Genomic DNA, 23,878 nt, shown 5'->3' with positions numbered 1-23,878 from the left:
ACACAGGAACATGTATATACGTCTTTCATTCACAGCGCCAGATTTGAACCTGGTGGCCAAAACTGGAACTCATATTTTTCCAGTGTAAACCGTTTCCACTATAACGCACTAGAATATCTACCAAATTTCGCTGCCATACGATAATTACAGCCCACCCTGGACCTCTGTGAGTAGGCATTGGTAGGGGAAACAGAGAAAATCCAGAGCCGAGCAGCGCCTTTCGTTACAGGTTCACTTAGTAAGCACGAAAGCGTTACGGAGATTATCAACAAACTTCAGTTGCAGACACTGCAAGAGAGGCGATTTGCATTTCGGTGTGGTTCACTGAGAAAATCGGAGAGCGAATGTTTCTAGAACAGTCAACAGATATACTGCTTCCCCCGTATACCTCGCAAAGAGACCATGAAGATAAAACTGGAGATATTGGAGACGATATGGAGGCTTACCGGCAATCGTTCTTCCAGCGAACCATTGACACCTGGAACGGAAAGGAAATAAGTTCCCTCTGCTTGCATGGCTAGTGCACTTTTAGATATTCCGCTGACTGCAGTTAACGTGTTGTTTACTTGTCGCAAAACGATTTTAGAAAGTAAACTTCGTTGCCTTACACTGGATGAGATCGTTTGATCGTCGACACGCTAAGTCAGTGCTGTTGTTTTTGCGTAACTACACTGTTTGAGGACTAATAGCACTGAAACATCAGTTACGCGTGCAAGCTAGTGCTGAAATCTCTCATATCAAATCGTTGCAGGAAATACATTTCCATTACATAAACATGTCATGAACTGCTTAGAGGTTGTGCCACTGCGTCTGTAACTGTGTCGATACACAAACAAAACGCAATAATCAACATTGACGATATTTTAAGATCTATATCTGCAGCATATAAATATTCCGCAATCCATGATACAATCCAACATCGCTATTCGAACCTCCCTTTTATGTTCCACTCGTGAATGGAGCTTTAGAAAAACAGCCTAGTTCCTTCGTAGGCACCATCTATTTATTTCTTATGTACTCCTTCCGTGGTTTGAACAATGTGGACAGTAGAATAATGATACAGTCTCGAGTATTGGGTGTCTGAAAGTTCGCACTGGTGTTTCCTGAAAATCAGCCCTCTCTCTTCCAACTGCACCCAAGTAAGATTGCCGAGCATCTCTATAATGCTGCCGTGGTAACTGAAACAGATAGTTAGGCATCCAGCAGCATCTCTTTGGAAGCCTTCCATATCTTTCGTTCAAACCAGGCGAAGCAAGTACCCGGGAGAGATTGTACAAGAGTCTCGTGTGCTGTCTCCCTTTCAGATGCAAGTAATTCTCTCGACTGACCTAAGTTGTCTGTTTGTCAGTATTACCATGATTTTGTATTTCCATATAGCTTCGCAGTGTCGTCCCTAGATGTTTAATCGAAGCGGCTAGCTTCTGTGGTTCAAATGGCTCTGAGCACTATGGGACTTAACATCTGTGGTCATCAGTACCCTAGACCTGGAACTACTTAAACCTAACTAACCTAAGAACATCACACACATCCATGCCCGAGACAGGATTCGAACCTGCGACCGTAGCGGTCGCGCGGTTCCAGACTGAAGCGCCTAGAACCGCTCGGCCACTCCGGCCGGCCTAGCTTCTGTGGCATTGTGTTCTTGATGTACCGGTTACTTTGTCTGAGTTACTCAACAAGTATAGTTTGCAAGTGATGTTTACATTGCCTGACTCGTCACATTCAGAATAAAAGCGTTTCTATAATGCATCTTTGGCTCACTACTGACATATGAAGGGCTTATTTCAATAATGGTACAAGTCCATTTTTGTTCATTCTGAGATACAGAATCCTAAAGTTAAATGAGCGCTGAAAATTCTGCAGTTGAGATACCAGAAATATTCAAGCATATGGCTTCTTGCTAGACATGAACCTTTCTGTTTGTTTGGACCATTAATTTCAGAAGCATTATAGACAGAAAAGTGGAGGTAATGGACTTCTACCACTATTGAAATAAGCTCTTCATATTTCTGTTGCTAATGTGCGCTCGCCAACTAGAATACGTTACTGGTATCTACTCGTCAAAAATTCTTCGACTTGATTATACGTTTGAGAAGATACTCTGAATGATATTGATTATGGATAGAAAGACCTGGAGTCCGCTTGTGATTCATCAATGGAGCTACTAAGAATAAACCAAGCAATGAAAATTTCTTTCCCTGAAGAGAAGGAAGATTACTGAGTTTTTCCTAAGTGAAGCCGCCTCAGCAATGTCTATTGGGCGATCTGACGTGGTGATTACGGTTCTGGACTCGCATTTGGTAAGTGCGACTTTCAGATAATTGTCCGTCTATCCATATAAGGTTTTTCGTGGTTATCCTAAGTCAGTTAAGGCGAATGCCGAAATGGTTTATTTGGAAGTGGGATATCGTATTTCCTTCGCCATCTTAGTCGCATTCTTCTGCTTCGTCTCTAATGATTTCATCGTCGACGGGACGTTGAAGTCCTACCGGCCGTTCTTCGTTTCCGCCCGATGTTTGCGGACCAGACCTAACAATCCGCAAAGGCGACTCGTACAAGGCCGAATGAATCAGCAGTCCACACAACAGCGTCAGAATATCTGAAACGTGCTCAGAGCTTTCAATGAAGTGACTCAGCGGTCAAGGAACGAATGATAAAGGTTGCTTTTTGAATTACCTGTGCCATGGCGGGGAACACCTAACACATTAGGGAAGCAGCGCATTTTTAAACAACGGAACAATTCATAATAATTGCTCGAACCTAGTACTCAAATGCAGCAGCCATTCTTCGCGCGTCTATCTAAGGTTATTAACCGCACCGCAGAAGAAAATGCCAATCTGATTTGCTTAAATTAGCTAGATGGTCAGGTTTTTAATACGGCAAACCTGGTTTTTTAATACGAGCTGAGTACACGGCGTTTCGCGAGTATGTATTTATTCAAATTCTATTCACCTACCTCCTCCTCCTCCTCCTCCTCTCTATATCCATCTCCTCCCCTCTCTCTCTCCATCTCCTTCTCCCCCGTTGTTCGCCTTCTCCTCCCTTTCTCTGTTTATTTCTTTCTCCCCATCTCTCATCCTATCTCCTCCTCCTCCTCCTCCCTATCTCTGCCCATCTCCTCCTATTCCCTTTCTCTTTTCTCCCCTTTCTCTAACCATTTGCCATCCCCCCTCTCTCTGTCCATCTCCTCCTCCCCATATCTATGTCCTTGTACTCCTTCCCTCTTTCTCCCTCTCTATGTATCTATTTCTTCCTCCCCTTCCCTCTCTGTGTTATCACCGCCACCACAATAGGAGGTTACCGGTTCTTACCTCCAACGTATTTCGTTCCAAATGGTAATATGTATACAACGTTTAGTAGAAACAGACCACGGAGTTGATGAGATTTTTAGGAATGGGTTCGTCAACTTCTTATTTATATACACTATGTGATCAAAAGTATCCGGACATCTGACCGAGAATGACTTACAAGTTCGTGGCACGCTCCATCGGTAATACTGGAATTCAATATGCTGTTGACCAACCCTTATCCTTGATGACAGCTTCCACTCTCGCAGGCATACGTTCAATCAGGTGCTGGAAGGTTTCTTGGGGAATGGCAGCCCATTCTCCACGGAGTGCTGCACTGGGGAGAGATATCGACGTCACTCGGTGAGGCCTGGCACGAAGTCGGCGTTCCAAAACATCCCAAAGGTGTTGTATAGGATTCAGGTCAGGACTCTGTGCAGGCCAGTCCATTACAGGGATCTTAGTGTCGTGTAACCACTCCGCAACAGGCCGTGCATTATGAACAGGTGATCAATCGTGTTGAAAGATGCAATCGCCATCCCCGAATTTCTCTTCAACAGTAGGAAGCAAGAAGGTGCTTAAAACGTCAATGTTGGCCTGTGCTGTGATAGTGCCACGCAAAACATCAAGGATTGCAAGCCCCCTCCATGAAAAACACAACCACACCATAACTGTTGGCACTACACAAGCTGGCAGATGACGTTCACCGCGCATTCGCCATACTCACACCCTGCCATCGGATCGCCACGTTGTGTACCGTGATTCTTCATTCCAATATTTACGCTCCTTACAAAAAGCGAGACGTCGTTTGGCATTTACTGACGTTATGTGTGGTTTATGAGCAGCCGCTCAACCATGAAATCCAAGTTTTCTCACCTCCCGCCTAGCTGTCATAATACTTGACAGTGGATTCAGACGCAGTTTGGAATTCCTGTGTGATGGTTTCGAAAGATGTCTGCCTATTACACATTACGACCCTCTTCAACTGTCGGCGGTCTCTATCAGTCAACAGACGAGGTCGGCCTGAACGGTTTTGTGCTGAACGTGTCCCTTCACGTTTCCACTTCACTAGCACGTCGGAAACAGTGGACCCAGGGATGTTTAGGAGTGTGGAAATCTCCTGTACAGACGTATGACACAAGTAACACCTATCACCTGACCACTTTCGAAGTCCGTGAGTTCCGCGGAGCGCCCCAGTCTGCTCTCTCACGATGTCTAATGACTACTGAGATCGCTGATATGAACTACCTGGCAGTATCTGGCAGCACAATGCACCTAATATGAAAATCGTATGTTTTTGGAGGTGTCCGGATATTTTTGATCACATAGTGTATATTGTGGACGTCAGGTCTGTTCTGTCATTGTAAAACCGAAATAATTTTCACTTGCAGATATCTGACGCCGCTTGTGTAAGAACAGTCAATGGAAAAATATACCCGAATAGTCATGGAACATTTGTAATTTGTCACGAAAACAAAGCATGAAAATTAAGATTATGAAGACAAAAAAGCACAAAATTCACTAATATAAGACGAGTGTGGAGGGCGAAAATACGTAACTTAACCATGATAGCAGACGACTATACCTTTATAACTTTATTCACTAGAAACCTTGACGGGCTGTGACGATACCTAACGGTCCGTTGGCGACCTGTGCGAATGCCGCTTTTTGAAATTCATTATGGAATTGTTTTGACGTGGCGTGACATGACGGACACTGTGAATCGGCCTTAAACAAACTGCCTCATCTCGAGATCACGTGACAGTTCCGGCTTAATGTTGACAAAATGCGCAGAATGTAATGACCACTCCAGAGATGTTTCTGCTGTGTGTGTGATACCAGAAGTGAACATCTGAAAGTTCGCAGATTGACAGTCGCCCGATAAGTTGAACCAAAGATCTCTGTGTTGAATATTCCGCACAAAAAAGGAGCTAAGTGCAATACACTAGTGACACTAATATTTGTCCGCCCTTTCTGTAGCTACTGTTTCCCTGGGATCTAGGTCGAGATAGACAATAAATGTTCAGTTTCCTGTAGCACACTTTTTTTGTGTGGCAACTGTAGCAATTCTGCTATGTAAATTCCCTAATTTATATGTAAAACCAGTTCAATTAATATATCAGCGCAGAGAAAATATTGTGCAAGAAGAAAATGAAATTAATTTTATATCATTGGAACTAAATTTATATACAGAAATATGCACTGGCATTGTCACTTTTTTAATTCCCTGTCTATTTAATGCAAATAAATTGAGGTGCTGGTAATGGTGAAGCTTCGGCTCAATATTTGTACAACTGCTTAGCTCACTATATTTCCTCACAATAATTCGTACTTCTCACGTGAGAAAAAATTGCCAGTAAGAAGTCAAGCGGTAGTGCTTTTGGCTGCAAAAGCCAAGAATCTGGTTTCGAATTCCGGTCCGGCACACGGTTTTAGTCTGCCAGGAAGTCTCACTTCCATAAAATTTGTTATTGCCGGACGCAGCGGAATGATTTCTGCGTCTTTGCTAATTCTGAATACGCTGCACTATTGGTTTTCTTACTACTTACACTTGTCTGTAGAGCGCGTTCCATTTGCAATTGAATACGCCCTGTGCTGCAGACGCTTCGCAAATCTCCATGAAATGAGTCTTTGTACGTGTTTCTGTTCTGAGTGACTGGCACTGCCGTAATTGTCGGAAAATTTCCAGCGTGTCTCCTTGGCCGGCCAAGGAGAATCACCGTATAATCCAGACCGGTCGTGTGGGAGAGCAGAGGCGAGCACTCGGTTCCGCCAGAGCGTCGTCTCGAGACTACCGAAACATTTGTTCCGCTCCGAACGGGCCCCGCTGCCGACAGGCCCGGAGATCTTCTCAGATGATTGCGGGGACAATTTTTGCTTCGTTTTGGTTTAAAAGGTTCCTTTCGGGACAATGACGGGCAGAGCGATTCGAAACAGAGCAATTAAGTCCTCGTCCCACGAGACGCGCGGCGGAGGAAGAGGATGATGGCAGGCGATAAGGCGGCGACGGGCTAAGGAACGAGCCGAGCCGAGTCGGGGCGAGCGCGCCCGAGCGCAGCCGAGCGGCGGCTGCCGGAGGACGGGGACGCCTTGTTTAGACTACATTTCCCCAGAGGACACTGCTGTCGCTCTTCACGCTAACGGCTCCTCGCCTGCCGACGGCGCTGCTGCGCCGCTTTCGCTGAGAGCTGAGTGAGAGTTTGTGCTCCTGAGACAAGGGGAGCCGCCGCCTGCGACTCGGAGATACGCGAGCGCGCTGACAACGCCGGAACGCAAATGTTTCGCCAGCCTCTGGGATTTGTAGCTTTGATACGCAAAGTTTTAAGACGGCATTCTTTGCATTTCTTCGTAACCACTGAGAGAATCTCGAGAGGTTTCTGCTGCTATTCTGATAAGCGGTGCCTCAAGGCAGAAGGGATTCTTTTTTTTAGCTGGCAACTCCACGAACAAGACAAAACAAAGAAACGTTCATGCTCCCTTTTATGTATCAACTTCTCGAAGCACGTTGCTGCAATAACGGTATGTGAAAAATTAAGCGTGTTGTTGCTGTTTGCCTGCAGGATCCGGAGCGTCGGCCGAGGTGGCCGAGCGGTTGTAGGCGTGCCGGCACAGTAGCTCAGCGTGTTAGGTCAGATGGTTAGCAGCCCCCTGTAATAAAAAAAAAACCGAGTTAATCGATCAACAACGAACTAAAACGGATGTCTTACGACGTCCGCCCCTAGCAGATGCAACGAACGAAAGTGAACAAAATGAGATTAAAAAAAAAAAAAGCCGGCACGGTAGCTCAGCGTGTTCGGTCAGAGGGTTGGCAGTCTCTGTAATAAAAAAACTGAGTTAATCGATCAACAACGAACTGAAACGGATGTCTTACAACGTCCGCCCCGAGCAGATGCATCGAACGAAAGCGAACAACATGAGACTAAAAAAAAAAAAAAGGCGCTACTGTCTGGAACCGCGCGACCGCTACGGTCACAGGTTCGAATCCTGCCACGGGCATGGATGTTTGTGATGTCCTTAGGTTAGTTAGATTTATGTAGTTCTAAGTTCTAGGGGACTGATGACCTCAGAAGTTAAGTCCCATAGTGCTCAGAGCCATTTGAACCATTTTGACCCGGAGCGCTGTAGATAAATGTGTCAATGTTGATGCCTTGTCCCTAGTTTTCGCAAAGGCGTTCGATTGATACAGCTCCGCACTGAAAGTTTCTATCAAGTTTTTTTAAGAATGTAAGCGTAGCGTTCCACGGCCAGTGACATTCAATAAAGTTCTTCTGGTTATGTGGCCGCACTGTCAATTCTCCAACGTTTCGCCAACTGTTGACAATGGCCTTTCTGTGGGTATTTTTGATAACTGCTAATGAGATGTAGATATGTATATAGACAGCTCATCTATCCCGGGAATCGAGAATCTTGACGATTTTTGCCTGTTATCGGGGTTGATACTGGGAAGATATCGGCCCCGAGACTTCCAAGACGTCCGGGAATGTTTTAATTTTAAATTTGAAGTCGGATAATAAATGACAAAAGATATATTTTTTCGTGTGATATAATTACAAACTAACCAATTTCGGATTTTTTTCTTTAATTGTATATGAAACCTTGCTTCTTACCAAATTTCATGATCTAGGTCAACTGGAAGTACCCTACACTTTTTGATGGGTGAGCTTGCGAGTATCAAAATATGTGAGATAAATGGACGTGTCTTTTAGCATTCACTTATAAGTTTAATTTTTTCCCATCGTCAAGGGATCATAGATCTTAGTATGTAACATAAATTTCAACTTGATATGTCCATCCGTTCATGAGAAAAAAGCACTCTTAATAGACGAGCAAACAGTCGGATATCAAATGTCAAAAAGAATTTTTGTGTGATGTAGTTACAAATTATCAATTTTCGTACTTTTTCCTTTACGTTTACGGTGAAAACTTCCAGCTTGCCAAATTTCATGATTCTAGGTCAACGGGAAGTACCCTATAGGTTTTGAAGAGTGAGTTGGGGAGTACCAAAATACGTGACAGAAATGGCCATATCTTATGGTTGCACTGACTTAGAAATTTCAGTTTCGCAATAAAACCTGGATTAAACACCGAAAATTTCAATTTTGCTGTAAATATTGTTTATTTTTAAGTAACAGACAGGAAGATAACAATGTGGTTATGTGGCCCTTTATACACTGAAGTGCCAAAGAAACTGGTATAGGCATGCGTATTCAAACACAGAGATATGTAAACAGGCAGATCGGCAACGCCTATATAAGACAACAGGTGTCTGGCGCAGTTGTTCTCCCCTTTTTATTTCCCATCATCTGTCCAGGTTCCCCCCACCTGCCCTCGGCTGTGGTATGTCATATTTGCCAACTTTTTAGTGCAGTGTTCAAGTGAATGTTCAGTGTTGTTCGTCTTTGGTTCAAATGGCTCTGAGCACTATGAGACTTAACATCTATGGTCATCAGTCCCTTAGAACTTACAACTACTTAAACCTAACTAACCTAAGGACATCACACAACACCCAGTCATCATGAGGCAGAGAAAATCCCTGACCCCGCCGGGAATCGAACCCGGGAACCCGGGCGTGGGAAGCGAGAACGCTACCGCACGACCACGAGCGTTGTTCGTCTTTCCAAAGTGTTGTGAACAGAAATCATGCTGTCGCTGGGTGTGAATTTTATGTCTCTTGCGAACAGAAATCAGACTGTCGCCGTGTTTTTTAATTGTCTGTATATTATTTTACCTGTCTGCTTCATATGTATTTTATTAGCATCATCATCCCCTTGCTCTATGTTTTAAGTTCCACGATTTTTCCGCCATGTTACCATTTAAGTCTCCGTTTTTATCGCCTGTTTTTATTATTTATTATCTTCATCTTTTTAAAACAAATTCTGTAGGCTGAAGAGAGGCATACTAAGCTGCTGCCAGCCCTCCCACTTCGGGGGGAATCGAAACTCAATAAAGAAAAATAAAAGTGCACTTGTTATATCGTTTACTGCTGCTACAATGCCAAATTATCAAAATTTAAGTGAGTTTGAATGTGCTGTTATAGTCGTCACAGGAGCGATGGTACACAGCATCTCCGAGGCGGCGATGAAGTGGGGATTTTGCCGTATGACCATTTCACGAGAGTACTGTGAATATCAGGAATCTGGTAGTCCGTACCCGGTAGCTGAGTGGTCAGCGCGACAGAATGTCAATCCTAAGGGCTCGGGTACGATTCGCGGCTGGGTCGGAGATTTTCTCCGCCCAGGGACTGGGTGTTGTGTCGTCCTAATCATCATCATCATTTCATCCCCATCGATGCCCAAGTCGCCGAAGTGGCGTCAAGTCTAAAGACTTGCACCCGGCGAACGGTCTACCCGACGGGAGGCCTTAGTCACACGACGACATCAGGAATCCGGTAAAACATCAAATTTCGGACATCGCTGCGGCCGGAAAAAGATGCTGCAAGAACAGGACCAATGACGACTGAAGATAATCGTTCAACGTGACGGTAGAGCAACCCTTCCGCAAATTTCTGTAGATTTCTTTGCTGAACCATAAACAAGTATCAGCGTGGGAACCATTCAACGAAACATCATCGATATGGGCTTTCGGTGCCGAAGGCCCATTCGTGGACCCTTGCTGACTGCACGGCACAAAGCTTTACACCTCGCCTGGGCCCGCCAACACCGACATTGGACTGTTGGTAACTGGAAACATATTGCCTGGTCGGACGAGTCTCGTTTCAAATTGTATCAAGCGGCTGGAAGTGTACGGGTATGTCAGCAGGGGACTGTTCAAGCTGGTGGAGGCTCTGTAATGGTGTGAGGCGTGTGCAGTTGGAGTGATATGGTTCAAATGGATCTAAGCACTATGAGACTTAACATCTGAGGTCATCAGCCCCCTAGTCTTAGAACTACTTAAGTCTAACTAACCCAAGGACATGACACACATCCATGCCCGAGACAGGATTCGAACCTGCGACCGTAGCAGCAGCGCGGTTCCGGACTGAAGCGCATAGAACCGCTCGGCCACAGAGGCCGACGAGTGATATGGGACCCCTGGTACGTCTAGATAGGACTCTGAAAGGTGACACGTGCGTAAGCATCCTGTCTGTCACCTGGAACCATTCACGTCCATTGTGCATTCCAACGGACTTGTGGAATTCCAGCGGGACAGTGCGACACCCACACGTCCGCTGGCCACCAAACTCCCCAGACACGAACATTGTTGAGCATATGTGGGATGCCTTGCAACGTGCTGTTTAGAAGAGGTCTCCATCCACTCGTACTTTTACGGATTTATGGACAGCCCTGCGGGATTCATGGAGTCAGTTCCCTCCAGCACTACTTCAAACATTAGTCGAGACCATACCACTTCTGAGTGCCCGCGGGGGCCCTACACGGTATTAAGCAGGTGTACCAGTTTTTTGGCTCTTCAGTGTATATTATCACTCAGTTTCTAGATGGTTCAAATGGCTCTGAGCACTATGCGACTTAACTTCTGAGGTCATCAGTCGCCTATAAGTTAGAACTAATTAAACCTAACTAACCTAAGGACATCACACACATCCATGCCCGAGGCAGGTTTCGAACCTGCGACCGTAGCGCCACACCAGAAAAGGCGTGACCCGAACTCTTCCGAAGTGCTTCGTCTACAATTTCGTCAGTCTTTTGTTTTTGATTTAAATTAATTTTAATAATTCTTAAATGACTGATAGCTGTTGAGAGATATTTATATTAAAAAGTGAAGTCATTCTAATGATTAGTTTAACTAATAATAATAACCATACCTTAACGTTTTGGCGCCCTTGCTCCGAACACAGCAGCCAATCACAGAGCAGTAGCATTATGCTCCAGACTGGAGCGCCTAGAACCGCACGGCCACTCCGGCCGGCAGTTTCTAGATGTTTCACCACATCTGGTTTGGGAACCTAGTAAGATACTGACTGCATACGTAAATAAATTGGTCGATATGTCGTAAAGCCTGATGGGTACGCGACACACCTAACGTGCAGGGGTAGCGCAGGTTGATCTTAAATGAGGAAGGTTACTAGGAAAACTACCGCAGACTACCGTTACTTACGGTAGCCTACGGTAGTTCTACAACTCTAGTTGTTGCTGATGTGAGACGCACACATACTAATGGAGTCCTCGGTTGTGTTTGTTGCAGGAGGGCAGTTCAATGGCAGCGTCCGGCGGGGGCGCGCAGACGCTGGGCAGCCGTCGCTGAGGACCCGGTCCACTGAGATCTGCGTGAGTAGCGCCGACTGGCTCCTCTGCTCTGCTCGCCTCTCTAAAGGCGCGTTTATTTCAGACGGACCGGCCCGTAATTAATTACGGCAGCAACGGCGGCCGCTCGAGTATGGCCCAGATTCAGATCCATACACTCGTATTAATTTAGTTCCTCGCGGCACACGCCGCAGGCGCTTTGAATGAAATAAGTTCAAGACCTCTCCTGCGGCACACTGGTGCAAATTAATTAAGGCACTGAAAGCGACGTTTAATTTTCGTCTTTCCCGCTGGAAATTAAGCCCCTCTTGTTATGGAATCTCCTGCCTCCTTCTGCGTTGCGCCTTTTCCGGATTTGGCGTCTTTGTAATCGTCCCTTTTGTTGCGGTGATGTAATTCTAATTATTCCGGCGGTACTCTCGTTTTTTTGACGCGCCGTAACCCTGAGGCTTCATTTTGATAATGCCACAGGACATCACTGAAATTGCTGTTTCGCGGCTTACTCACTTTATATTACGTTTCGAAGGTTTCGCTTATTACGCAATTGTAGAAAATGAAACTTTTCACCTCTTGGCGTCTTACGTACGAAGAAAAAAGAATCTGACATTGAAAAGGTGTGTCTGTCTTCTCATTTCCTCTGGAACATTTTTTTCTTCAGAAGTGAGAAAATTTTTAACTTGATAATCGATTTAGGGGATATCTTCAGTTCCTTAGATCGCATCATTATCATTAGGGTCATTACCATTGTCATTTTTCGTCCACTGCTGTAAAAAGATCGTCCTGCAAACTTCTCCTCACCTTTCTCTTTACATTTCAAATTACACTATCTAATCAAAACTATTTGGACACGCCATTATAATGGGGAATTGACCGCTAGAAGTCACGAGAGGCGGACGCAACAGTATAAAAGAAGGCGCGAAGTGTTGTGTTTACGGCAAGAAAGGAAGAATGAATTGCTTGTTGGTGTTAATAACGATCATCCTCCTTTACCTTCCCCGCATTACTGCAGATGACGTGTCACTGAGCACATTTGTTCTGCACATGCAGTACACGTAAGGCGCCTAGTTGTTTCCACTGCACTGTGTGGAATACGAAGGTTCTGTTATAGTTCACTAACCTGCTGTCTTCAAGTTGATGTCCCCAGCGCAGAAAACAGCACGCAGGTCGTAGGTTCTGTATCTTGAGGCTGAAACTGACTTTTAGCGAGGTTCTGTTCTGAAATAATGTATCACTTCTGTGGGATGCCACTCGCGTATTTTAATATAGCCACACGAGAAGACTACATGATCTTAATACAACACCTTCTGATACAGCAAAGTACATGATCAAACACAATGTTTGCGAAAATGTGTCTTTACACTATTTGTGGCACGTGTCTGTGCCTCATGACTGCCGGAGTGAATCTTTTAATACTGAATACTGGCAAACACATCCTGCCACAGACAAAATGACTGTACATTTCGACTGCCTAATCCAGAGTGACGAACAGCCCGAAACACTTCGCGCGCCACACCAGAAAAGGCGTGACCCGAACTCTTCCGAAGTGCTTCGTCTGCAATTTCGTCAGTCTTTTGTTTTTGATTTAAATTAATTTTAATAATTCTTAAATGACTGATAGCTGTTGAGAGATATTTATATTAAAAAGTGAAGTCATTCCAATGATTAGTTTAACTAATAATAATAACCATACTTTAACGTTTTGGCGCCTTTGCTCCGAACACAGCAGCCAATCACAGAGCAGTAGCATTATGCAGGCGGTCTTTCTCACAGGAATGGTACCGAATCTAACATCTGTCACAGGTACCTCACACCACATTTCGTCGTCTATATACTTCTTGCATCTCCACTGCTCTGGGAACAGCTTCTTGGAGCCTAATATGATGGCTGACTAAGCCAGAAAAATTACATGTTGTGAGCAGAAAAGTAGTACCAGCAGAATGGATCGGTTAGGAGAGCTCATCACTTCGATCGTATTCTAGTATTGGATGCCACATGACTAACAAATCCATTAGGGACATTTCAGCTCTTGAAAGCTGCCCAAGTCGACTGTTCGTGATGTGACTGTGGAACGGAAACACAAGGAACAAGCACAGCTTAGCCAAAACCAGGGAGACCTCAGTTACTGACGGACAGGATGCTGTGTCATCCGAACAAGACACTGCCAGGGAAAAAGCACCAAAGGCGCAAAGATATGAGCTGGTGCCAGTGCCGTAGAGACTCGCCACTTGCGCGAGTTTCACCTGCGCCACAGGTGGCGCTGAGGATGAAGATATTGACTTCGCCTCGGCCAATTGCCGACCGAGTACGATACGCCAATGACCGGACGACAACGGACAGAAGCCTACTACGAAAATAGAAGAGCAGCTTTCACCCAATTGGTTATAAATCATCGTCCAGGGCTGACTTAGACAGGGAACGTCAGTTAGTGAACTCTTAGAAGTGAACAGACAGTTGTTGTAAATTGCATTTGCTATGTATGTGTAAGTTTACCTAAGATTATTTGCACTGAACCATTGAGGGCCTTTTTTGTGTTATATTACAAGTAGTGTTGCAGACTTCGTTATTCAACTAGTCACAAAAATAAGTAAACCTTTCAACTCATTTGAGTGACTTTGTTACTACACTCCTGGAAATTGAAATAAGAACACCGTGAATTCATTGTCCCAGGAAGGGGAAACTTTATTGACACATTCCTGGGGTCAGATACATCACATGATCACACTGATAGAACCACAGGCACATAGACACAGGCAACAGAGCATGCACAATGTCGGCACTAGTACAGTGTATATCCACCTTTCGCAGCAATGCGGGCTGCTATTCTCCCATGGAGACGATCGTAGAGATGCTGGATGTAGTCCTGTGGAACGGCTTGCCATGCCATTTCCACCTGGCGCCTCAGTTGGACCAGCGTTCTTGCTGGACGTGCAGACCGCGTGAGACGACGCTTCATCCAGTCCCAAACATGCTCAATGGGGGACAGATCCGGAGATCTTGCTGGCCAGGGTAGTTGACTTACACCTTCTAGAGCACGTTGGGTGGCACGGGATACATGCGGACGTGCATTGTCCTGTTGGAACAGCAAGTTCCCTTGCCGGTCTAGGAATGGTAGAACGATGGGTTTGATGACGGTTTGGATGTACCGTGCACTATTCAGTGTCCCCTCGACGATCACCAGTGGTGTACGGCCAGTGTAGGAGATCGCTCCCCACACCATGATGCCGGGTGTTGGCCCTGTGTGCCTCGGTCGTATGCAGTCCTGATTGTGGCGCTCACCTGCACGGCGCCAAACACGCATACGACCATCATTGGCACCAAGGCAGAAGCGACTCTCATCGCTGAAGACGACACGTCTCCATTCGTCCCTCCATTAACGCCTGTCGCGACACCACTGGAGGCGGGCTGCACGATGTTGGGGCGTGAGCGGAAGACGGCCTAACGGTGTGCGGGACCGTAGCCCAGCTTCATGGAGACGGTTGCGAATGGTCCTCGCCGATACCCCAGGAGCAACAGTGTCCCTAATTTGCTGGGAAGTGACGGTGCGGTCCCCTACGGCACTGCGTAGGATCCTACGGTCTTGGCGTGCATCCGTGCGTCGCTGCGGTCCGGTCCCAGGTCGACGGGTAGGTGCACCTTCCGCCGACCACTGGCGACAACATCGATGTACTGTGGAGACCTCACGCCCCACGTGTCGAGCAATTCGGCAGTACGTCCACCCGGCCTCCCGCATGCCCACTATACGCCCTCGCTCAAAGTCCGTCAACTGCACATACGGTTCACGTCCACGCTGTCGCTGCATGCTACCAGTGTTAAAGACTGCGATGGAGCTCCGTATGCCACGGCAAACTGGCTGACACTGACGGCGGCGGTGCACAAATGCTGCGCAGCTAGCGCCATTCGACGGCCAACACCGCGGTTCCTGGTGTGTCCTCTGTGCCGTGCGTGTGATCATTGCTTGTACAGCCCTCTCGCAGTGTCCGGAGCAAGTATGGTGGGTCTGACACACCGGTGTCAATGTGTTCTTTTTTCCATTTCCAGGAGTGTAGTTTGTTGGTGTGTTGTAGAATCTTCGTTCTCCTATCCTGTTAACTAATCATGGGGCATAGCTGTTTTATAGTGGCAAGGAGAAATTGTCTTAGCGGTGTACTGCAACAGAAGCCGTTTCACGAACTCACAAACTTGGCCTCCACAGCAGTAGCGACGAGGTATTTACAAAACTGGCGATGAGGGTTTACAAAACAGAAACCGTAGAGCATTGCGGATAGTGGATGTAAACAACTCATGCAATCGACAGAAGTAACATTCGTGAGTTCCAAAGTGCTACCAGGAGTCAAGCTAGCAAAACTGTGCTTAGGGAGTTAAACGAATGGGGTACGATGGTCCAGCAGCTCCTCTTAAGCAACATGTTTATATAGTCGATGCTAAGCGACGTTTGAGGTCGTGTAAAGAACGACGTCACTGCACAGTGGATAACTGGGAACGATGAACCACGCCATGCACTGTGGCAATCCGGTGGAAGGATCTGGGTTTGTAGAATGCCTGGCGTTATCTGTAGTGCCAACAGTGAAGCGCAGAGGAGGTGGTGTTTTTCGTAGTTAGAGTGTGGTCGTCTGATTGCGCTTAAGAAAGCGCTATATGCTGAAGAAAATGAGCACATTTTACGACATCGTGTGCTGTGTACAGTAGGACAACAGTAGGAGACAATTTCAAAATGATGGAGTCCGCCCCCGTTAGTCGAGTGGTCAGCGCGGCGGAATGCCACGCCAAGGGGCCCGGGTTCGATTCCCGGCTGCGGCAGGAGATTTTTCTCCGTTCAGGGACTGGGTATTATGTTGTCCTCATCATCATTTCATCCCCATCTCCGACGTGTAAATCGCCCAATCTGGCGTCAAATGCAATATGTACTTGCTGTCGGCGGCCGAAATTTCCCGAATGGGGGCTCCCGGCCTACAATGCCGTACGCTAATTTTCATTTTTTTCAAAATGATGGAGCTCAGCTATCAGTCTTCCTTTTCTTTCAGGTTTTATTAGAGCAAATCTAGATTTCGGCTAGTGCCTAGCCATTATCAGCGGACTATTTCATAGTTTCAATACATGTCCTGGTACGTCAGTCTCCTGTTGTTCGGGCGGCTGTCACAGTTCATTCAAGACTGCTGTGTAATGAATGTAGGATTTGCGGAGAACACACAGAACTGTGGCAGAAGCCCGAACAACAGAGAACTGACGTACTAGGACATGTATTGAAACTATGAAATAGTGCACTGATAATGGGTAGGCACTGCCCGAAATCTGGTTTAATAAAACCGGAAAGAAAAGGACGATTGATTGCTGTGCTCCATCATCTTGAAAGTTCATGTCACTGTCGCTGAGTGAATCCACATTCCTAATGGAAGGTAACTTGAGTCGGGGATAATGACTGCAGCATATGACATAAAGCAGCATCTGTAACGCAATGATTTGTAGACAATAACATTCCTGAAATGGACTGGCCTATCCAGAGGCCCGGCCTGAACGCCGTGGAACACCTTTGGGATGAGTTTTAATGTCGACTTCGCTCCCGATCCCAACATACACCATCAACTTCTCTACCTTCAAGAACCGTATACTAAGCCGGAAGGGTCTCCAGTATGCCAATAACTCCCAAGGGCAACACCCTATGGCAGCGAAAATAGTATTTAACAAGTCCATTACTATGATAAAGACATCACAGTGTACATGATGGCAGCCACTCAAGGAATATTTTAGGGAATTGGTTTAAAAAATTTATTTCAAAGAACCAGTCAAATCTTTTCAAGTTTACTCCTAGAGCATCTTACGCTGTGCCTACGTGACACAAGTTGCCTGTATTTCAAAACCGAGGCAGTCCTGTCCACTTAAAGCTGCTGACAAAAGACACCCTGAGACCTCTGCTGAAACTGCTAGCGAATTCACGCCATTGGTTTTAGCCAATAGCGTGCGTGGAATACAGGTCACGTGTGTGGGCGCTGGAGTGTTCTGCGGTGCGGAATACAGTTGCCTCTCTCTCCTGTAATCCAGACCACGAGCAGAACAGACGTCTTTTCGGAAGGCAGAGCCTTTTCACGACCGGCCACCAACATAAGTTAACATGAACCGCTTCCCCTTCCGTTGCCCATTTCAATTAATTGTTCGACCTCCTAGACTGGCCTAAACCTGTTAACTTCCGACCTTAGGCGCGCCCCTTGTATGCCATACACTGAAATATATTCTCTTTATTGTACGTAATTTCCTGTTTTGTCATTTAACGGCAACCCTGGATGCCCACTCTCAAGTCTTGACCGCCCGACCTCCTCACGAGGCATATGTAACAACCTCCCCCCCCCCCCTTCCCTGACCATATACAGTACAACAGTATTGATCAGACCGAGCGAGGTGGCGCAGTGGTTAGACACTGGACTCGCATACGGGAGGACGACGGTTCAATTCCGCGTCCGGCCATCCTGATTTAGGTTTTCCGTGATTTCCCTAAATCACTCCAGGCACATGCCGGGATGGTTCCTTCGAAAGGGCACGGCCGACTTCCTTCCCTAATCCGATGAGACCGATGACCACGCTGTCTGGTCTCCTTCCCCAAACCAAGCAAAGTATTGATCAGAACACGTAATCTGTTAGGAAGTGTCAACTGGGAAGGAGAGCTGCATCTTGGTTTCTATGTCTTTATTTAGTCACGATATCGGTAAGTATTTGCTAAAGTTAAGACGGTATTAGTCATCTGGGATGAATTAAGCCTCTTCCGTACGCCATTGATGTAAATGCGAAGTCAATATTGTGGCATAGCTGCCCGACTGATAACTGTGGAAGATAACTAGAAGAAACCATCGTGGAACTCAATCTACAAATACTGAATACATCTCGCAATCTGCCAACATACAGAAGGGAGGGTCGGAGCAATGTCTAACACAGACGTCACTCTAGCAAATATGGCAGCGGCGCGCCGTGTGAAAGGCAGAACGTTGAGAGAAATGACATCGAGTGATCACAGTATCAGACGCCACATCGTCACTGAAGGGAAATCCAAGATACTACAGGAAACGTGCGCATGACGCCCAAATCCATTATCAAGAAGGCTAACTTGGAAGAACTCACAAGGGAACCTCCCCATCGCACCCCCTTCAGATTTTGTTATAAGTTGGCACAGTGGATAGGCCTTGAAAAACTGAACACAGATCAATTGAGAAAACAGGAAGGAGTTGTGTGGAACTGTGAAAAAATAAGCAAAATATACAAACTGAGTAGTTCATGGGAAGATAGGCAACATCAAGGACATTGGGAAGGCAGGAGCGCCGTGGCCTTGTGGTAACGTGAGCAGCTGCGGAACGAAAGGTCCTTGGTTCAAATCTTCCACCGAGTGAAAAGTTTAATTTTTTATTTTCAGTTTATGTGACAAACTCTTATGTTTTCATCACTTTTTTGGGAGTGATTATCACATCCATAAGAAAACCTAAATCGGGCAAGGTAGAAGAATCTTTTTACCCATTCGCCAAGTGTACGAGTTAGGTGGGTCGACAACATATTCCTGTCATGTGACGCACATGCCGTCACCAGTGTCGTATAGAATATATCAGATGTGTTTTCCTGTGGAGGAATCGGTTGACCTATGACCTTGCGATCAAATGTTTTCGGTTCCCATTGGAGAGGCACGTCCTTTCGTCTACTAATCGCACGGTTTTGCGATGCGGTCGCAAAACACAGACACTAAACTTATTACAGTGAACAGAGACGTCAATGAACGAACGGACAGATAATAACTACGGTATGCAAAAATAAAGAAAGTAAACTTTTCACTCGAGGGAAGACTTGAACCAAGGACCTCTCGTTCCGCAGCTGCTCACGCTACCACGGGACCACAGCTCTGCTGAACTGAAATTGTCCATGATGTTGCCTATGTGGCCCATGGACTACTCAGTTTGTATATTTTGCTTATTTTTTCACAGTTCCACGCAACTTCTTCCTGTTTCCTCAATTGATCTGTGTTCAGTTTATCAAGGCCTATCCACTGTGCCAACTTATAACTAAATCTGAGGGGGGTGCGATGGGGAGGTTCCCTTGTCAGTAGAGAGTTTCAGTGTCGAGAGAGTCCTTGGCTGGGTGACGATGTAGACGTTAGAGCCGAAGTACTGACAGCGGCCGTAGATACTGCAATAGAGGCGTCGATACCTAACAGGAGAGGTCCTTCTAGAGCTGTAATTTGCATCTGTACCGAGGCGCTGCAAAAATTAAGATGTGAAACAAGAATAGCCACGAAGCTATAACAGAGCAGCATCATACAAAAAGAAAGAATCCGAAGACTACATAGATAAAGTAAGGAAGAGTTATGGAAAACGTAAATGGAACGAAGGAAACACTTCGTGGAGACTAACTTTTAAAAAACCGACCCCCGGGGAGTACCATACAAAACAATCTGCGAAAAAAGGACGATCGCCGACAGTGTTGTCCTCGCTCAAAAGAAATTATGGGACAGTAACAGAAAGTTGGGAACAGTCAGCTGCCCTGCTAATGGAAACACTGCTTCCTGATAACGAAGAAGAAGTCGTGGCAGAAGATCAGCTTAGATCACGGACTATATTACGGGAATACTATAGAAACAATAAACTTGTGTACCCCTTCGCACAAAAAGAAATTAGCGAAACAATTGTCAGGCTAAAAAAGAAAAAAAATCACCAGTACTGGATGGAATCCCTGCCGAAATAATGAAGCCTTATGTGACAAATAGGCACCTGCTTACGTGAAGTGTACAACGAATGTCCCTTCAAAGAAGGGCTCCTACACCATGGAAGAATGCCGAGGTAGTGATTACCAGTAAAAGGGAAGAGCAGGATCCGATTATACGAAAATGCTACAGACGAATTTGTCGTCTGAACATTCTTGGTAAGATATTTGAAAAGTTATTACACAAAATATTATAAGTTTACAGACTACTGCAAGGGATGAGCCCTCACATGTACGGATTTAGAAGAGGTAAATCAACTGAAAACGCAATTAATAGGGCGATATCGCTAGTGAAAGATACTCATTTTACGTACTCTCTACTGATCATGATCGATATTACTGGCGCTTTCGATAACCTATGGTGACTGTCTTTCTTTAGTCCAGAGTCACTGCACAGCTGCCTGAGAGACTATTGTCGCAGAGGACATGTAACTTTCATATGCCCGGGAAAGGAAATGACGAAGACCATATCAAAAGACTGTCCGCCGGGATCAGTCTATGGTCCAGAGAGTTGGGATACAGCATTGGAATCCATACTAGAGAAGTGAGACGACAGTGGTAACATAAGCGGACTGGTAGCATTTGGAGATGACGTGCTGTCCGTTGTAAGCGGTGACTCCAGAAGAGTGAAATCTAAATGTGTGACTAGAGCCTCCCGTGGGGTAGACCGTTTGCCGGGTGCAAGTCTTTCGATCTGACGCCAGTTCGACGACATGCGCGTCGATGGGGATGAAATGATGATGATTAGGACAACACAGCACCCAGTCCCTGAGCGGAGAAAATCTCCAACTCAGCCGGGAACTGAACCTGAGCCCTTAGGATTGACATTCTGTCGCGCTGACTACTCAGCTACCGGCGGCGGACTGCCATTTGTATGATTAATAGAAGATGCTATATGTGAATGAAAGAACATTGAAATATTATTTTAATTTGTATTTTACAATCAGCTGCAGCAAGTTTCTTGCCGGCCGGAGTGGCCGTGCGGTTCTAGGCGCTACAGTCTGGAACCGAGCGACCGCTACGGTCGCAGGTTCGAATCCTGCCTCGGGCATGGATGTGTGTGATGTCCTTATGTTAGTTAGGTTTAATTAGTTCTAAGTTCTAGGCGACTGATGACCTCAGAAGTTAAGTCGCATAGTGCTCAGAGCCATTTGAGCAAGTTTCCTCACAACACAGAGACTAGTTAATATTAACAATAATGCTAGCGAACTTGCCCCTAGTGTCAGTCTGCTCGATCCTGGTCGAGTCGATCTTACACCACACACTCATGAGATTGAGAGTTTGAAGCAGGATGTAAGAAATCTTAACAGAATAGGAAGGTAGGGCAGAGAGCGTGTTACTGTGAACAGTTCAGTGATCGGGTTGTTCTTATCAGAATCGACAGCAAACCAACACCGACAACGATAGTTCAGATATACATGCCGACGTCGCAAGCTGAAGATAAAAAGATAGAAAAAGTATATGAGCATATTGAAAGGGTAATACAGTATATAAAGGGGGATGAAAATCTAATGCAGTTGTAGGGGAAGAAGTAGAAGAAAAGATTATACGAGAATATGGACTTGAAACAAGAAATAAGAGAGGAGAAAAACTAACTGAGTTCTGTAACAAGTTTCAGCTAGTAATAGCCAATACTCTGTTCAAGAGTCACAAGAGGAGGAGGTATACTTGGAAGAGGCCGGGTGATACGGGAAGATTTCAGTTACATTATACCATGGTCAGACGGAGATTCCGAATGGTTCAAATGGCTCTGAGCACTATGGGACTCAACTGCTGTGGTCATTAGTCCCCTAGAACTTAGAACTACTTAAACCTAACTAACCTAAGAACATCACACACATCCATGCCCGAGGCAGGATTCGAACCTGCGACCGTAGCAGTCGCACGGTTCCGGACTGCGCGCCTAGAACCGCGAGACCACCGCGGCCGGCGGAGATTCCGAAATCAGATACTGGATTGTAAGGCGTACCGAGGAGCAGATATAGACTCAAATCACAATATACTAGTGATGAAGAGTAGGCTTAAGTTTAAGACATTAGTCAGGAAGCATCAATACGCAAAGAAGTGGGATACGGAAGTACTAAGGAATAACGAGATACGGTTGAAGTTCTCTAAGGCTATAGATACAGCAATACGGAATAGCTCAGTAGGCAGTACAGTTGAAGAGGAATGGACATCTCTAAAAAGGGTCACCACAGAAGCTGGGAAGAAACCATAGGTACGAAGACGGTAACTGCGAAGAAACCATGGTTAACAGAGGAAATAGTTCAATTGGTCGATGAAAGGAGGAAGTACAAAAATGTTACGGGAAACTCCGGAATACAGAAATACACGTCGCTGAGGAATGAAATAAATAGGAAGTACAGGGAAGCTAAGACTAAATGGCTGCAGTAAAAACTTGAAGTCATCGAAAAAGAAATGATTGTCGGAAAGACAGACTCAGCATACAGGAAAGTCAAAACAACCTTCGGTGACATTAAAAGCAAGGATGATAACATTAAGAGTGCAACGGGAATTCGACTATTAAATCCAAAGGAGAGAGCGGATAGGCGGTAAGAATACATCGAAAGTCTCTATGAGCGGGAAGATTATGTATGATGTTGTAGAAGAAGAAACAGGAGTCGATTTAGAAGATATCGGGGATCCACCATTAGGATCAGAACATGAAAGTGCTTTGGAGGACTTGAGATCAAATAAGGCAGAAGGGATAGGTAACATCCCATAAGAATTTCTAAAATTATTGGGGGAAGTGGCATCTAAACGACTCTTCACGTTGGTGTGTAGAATGTATGAGTTTGGCGACATACCATCTGACTTTCGGAAAAGCATCATCCACGCACTTCCGAAGACGGCAAGAGCTGACAAGTGCGAGAATTATAGCACAATCAGCTTAACAGTTCATGAATCCAAGTTGCTTACAAGATTACTATACAGAAGAATGGAAAAGAAAATTGAGGATGTGTTAGATGACGATCATTTGGCTTTAGGAAAGGTAAAGGCATGAGAGAGGCAATTCTGCGTTGCGGTTAATAATGGAAGCAAGGCTAAAGAAAAATCAAGACACGTTCGTAGGATTTGTCGACCTGGAAAAAGCGTTCGACAATGTAAAATGGTGCAAGATATTCGAAATTCTGGAAAAAGTAGGGATAAGGTATAGGGAGAGACGGGTCACACACAATATGTACGACAGCCAAGAGGGAATAATAAGAGTGGACGACAAAGAACGAAGTGCTCGTATTAAAAAGGGCGTAAGACAAAGATGCAGCCTTTCACCCCTAGTGTTCAATCTGTACATTGAGGAAGCAACTATGGAAATAAAAGAAAGGCTCAGGAGTGGAATTAAAATTGAAGGTGAAAGGATATCAGTGATACGATTGGCTGATGACATTGATATGCTGAGTGAAAGTGAAGAGGAATTACATGATCTGCTGTACGAAATGAACAGTCTAATGAGTTCAGAGTATGGATTGATAGTACATTGAAGAAAGACGAAGGTAAGGAGAAGTAGTAGAAATGAGAACAGCGAGAAACTTATCATCAGGATTTGATAGTCACGAAGTAGATGAGGTTAAGGAATTCTGCTACCTACGCAGTGAAATAACCAATGATGGCCGAGCCAGGAGGATATCAAAAGCAGACTAGCAATGGCAAAAAGGGCATTTC

The 23,878-nt window shown here is 45.5% G+C and overlaps 1 long non-coding RNA gene across 1 annotated transcript in view; it reads left to right on the top strand.

The window, feature by feature from the left end:
- The window catches only part of LOC126259773 (uncharacterized), a 593,974-nt gene that overhangs the window by 535,997 nt on the left and 34,099 nt on the right, over positions 1-23,878 (top strand). Inside the window, exon 3 of the long non-coding RNA XR_007546559.1 lies at positions 11,430-11,512. This is a non-coding gene — a long non-coding RNA (uncharacterized LOC126259773). The remainder of the gene's footprint in view (positions 1-11,429; positions 11,513-23,878) is intronic.

Source organism: Schistocerca nitens, chromosome 5, assembly GCF_023898315.1.
Source record: "Schistocerca nitens isolate TAMUIC-IGC-003100 chromosome 5, iqSchNite1.1, whole genome shotgun sequence".
NCBI classification, from domain to species: domain Eukaryota; kingdom Metazoa; phylum Arthropoda; class Insecta; order Orthoptera; family Acrididae; genus Schistocerca; species Schistocerca nitens.
This window is presented reverse-complemented; position numbering and strand designations above follow the sequence as displayed.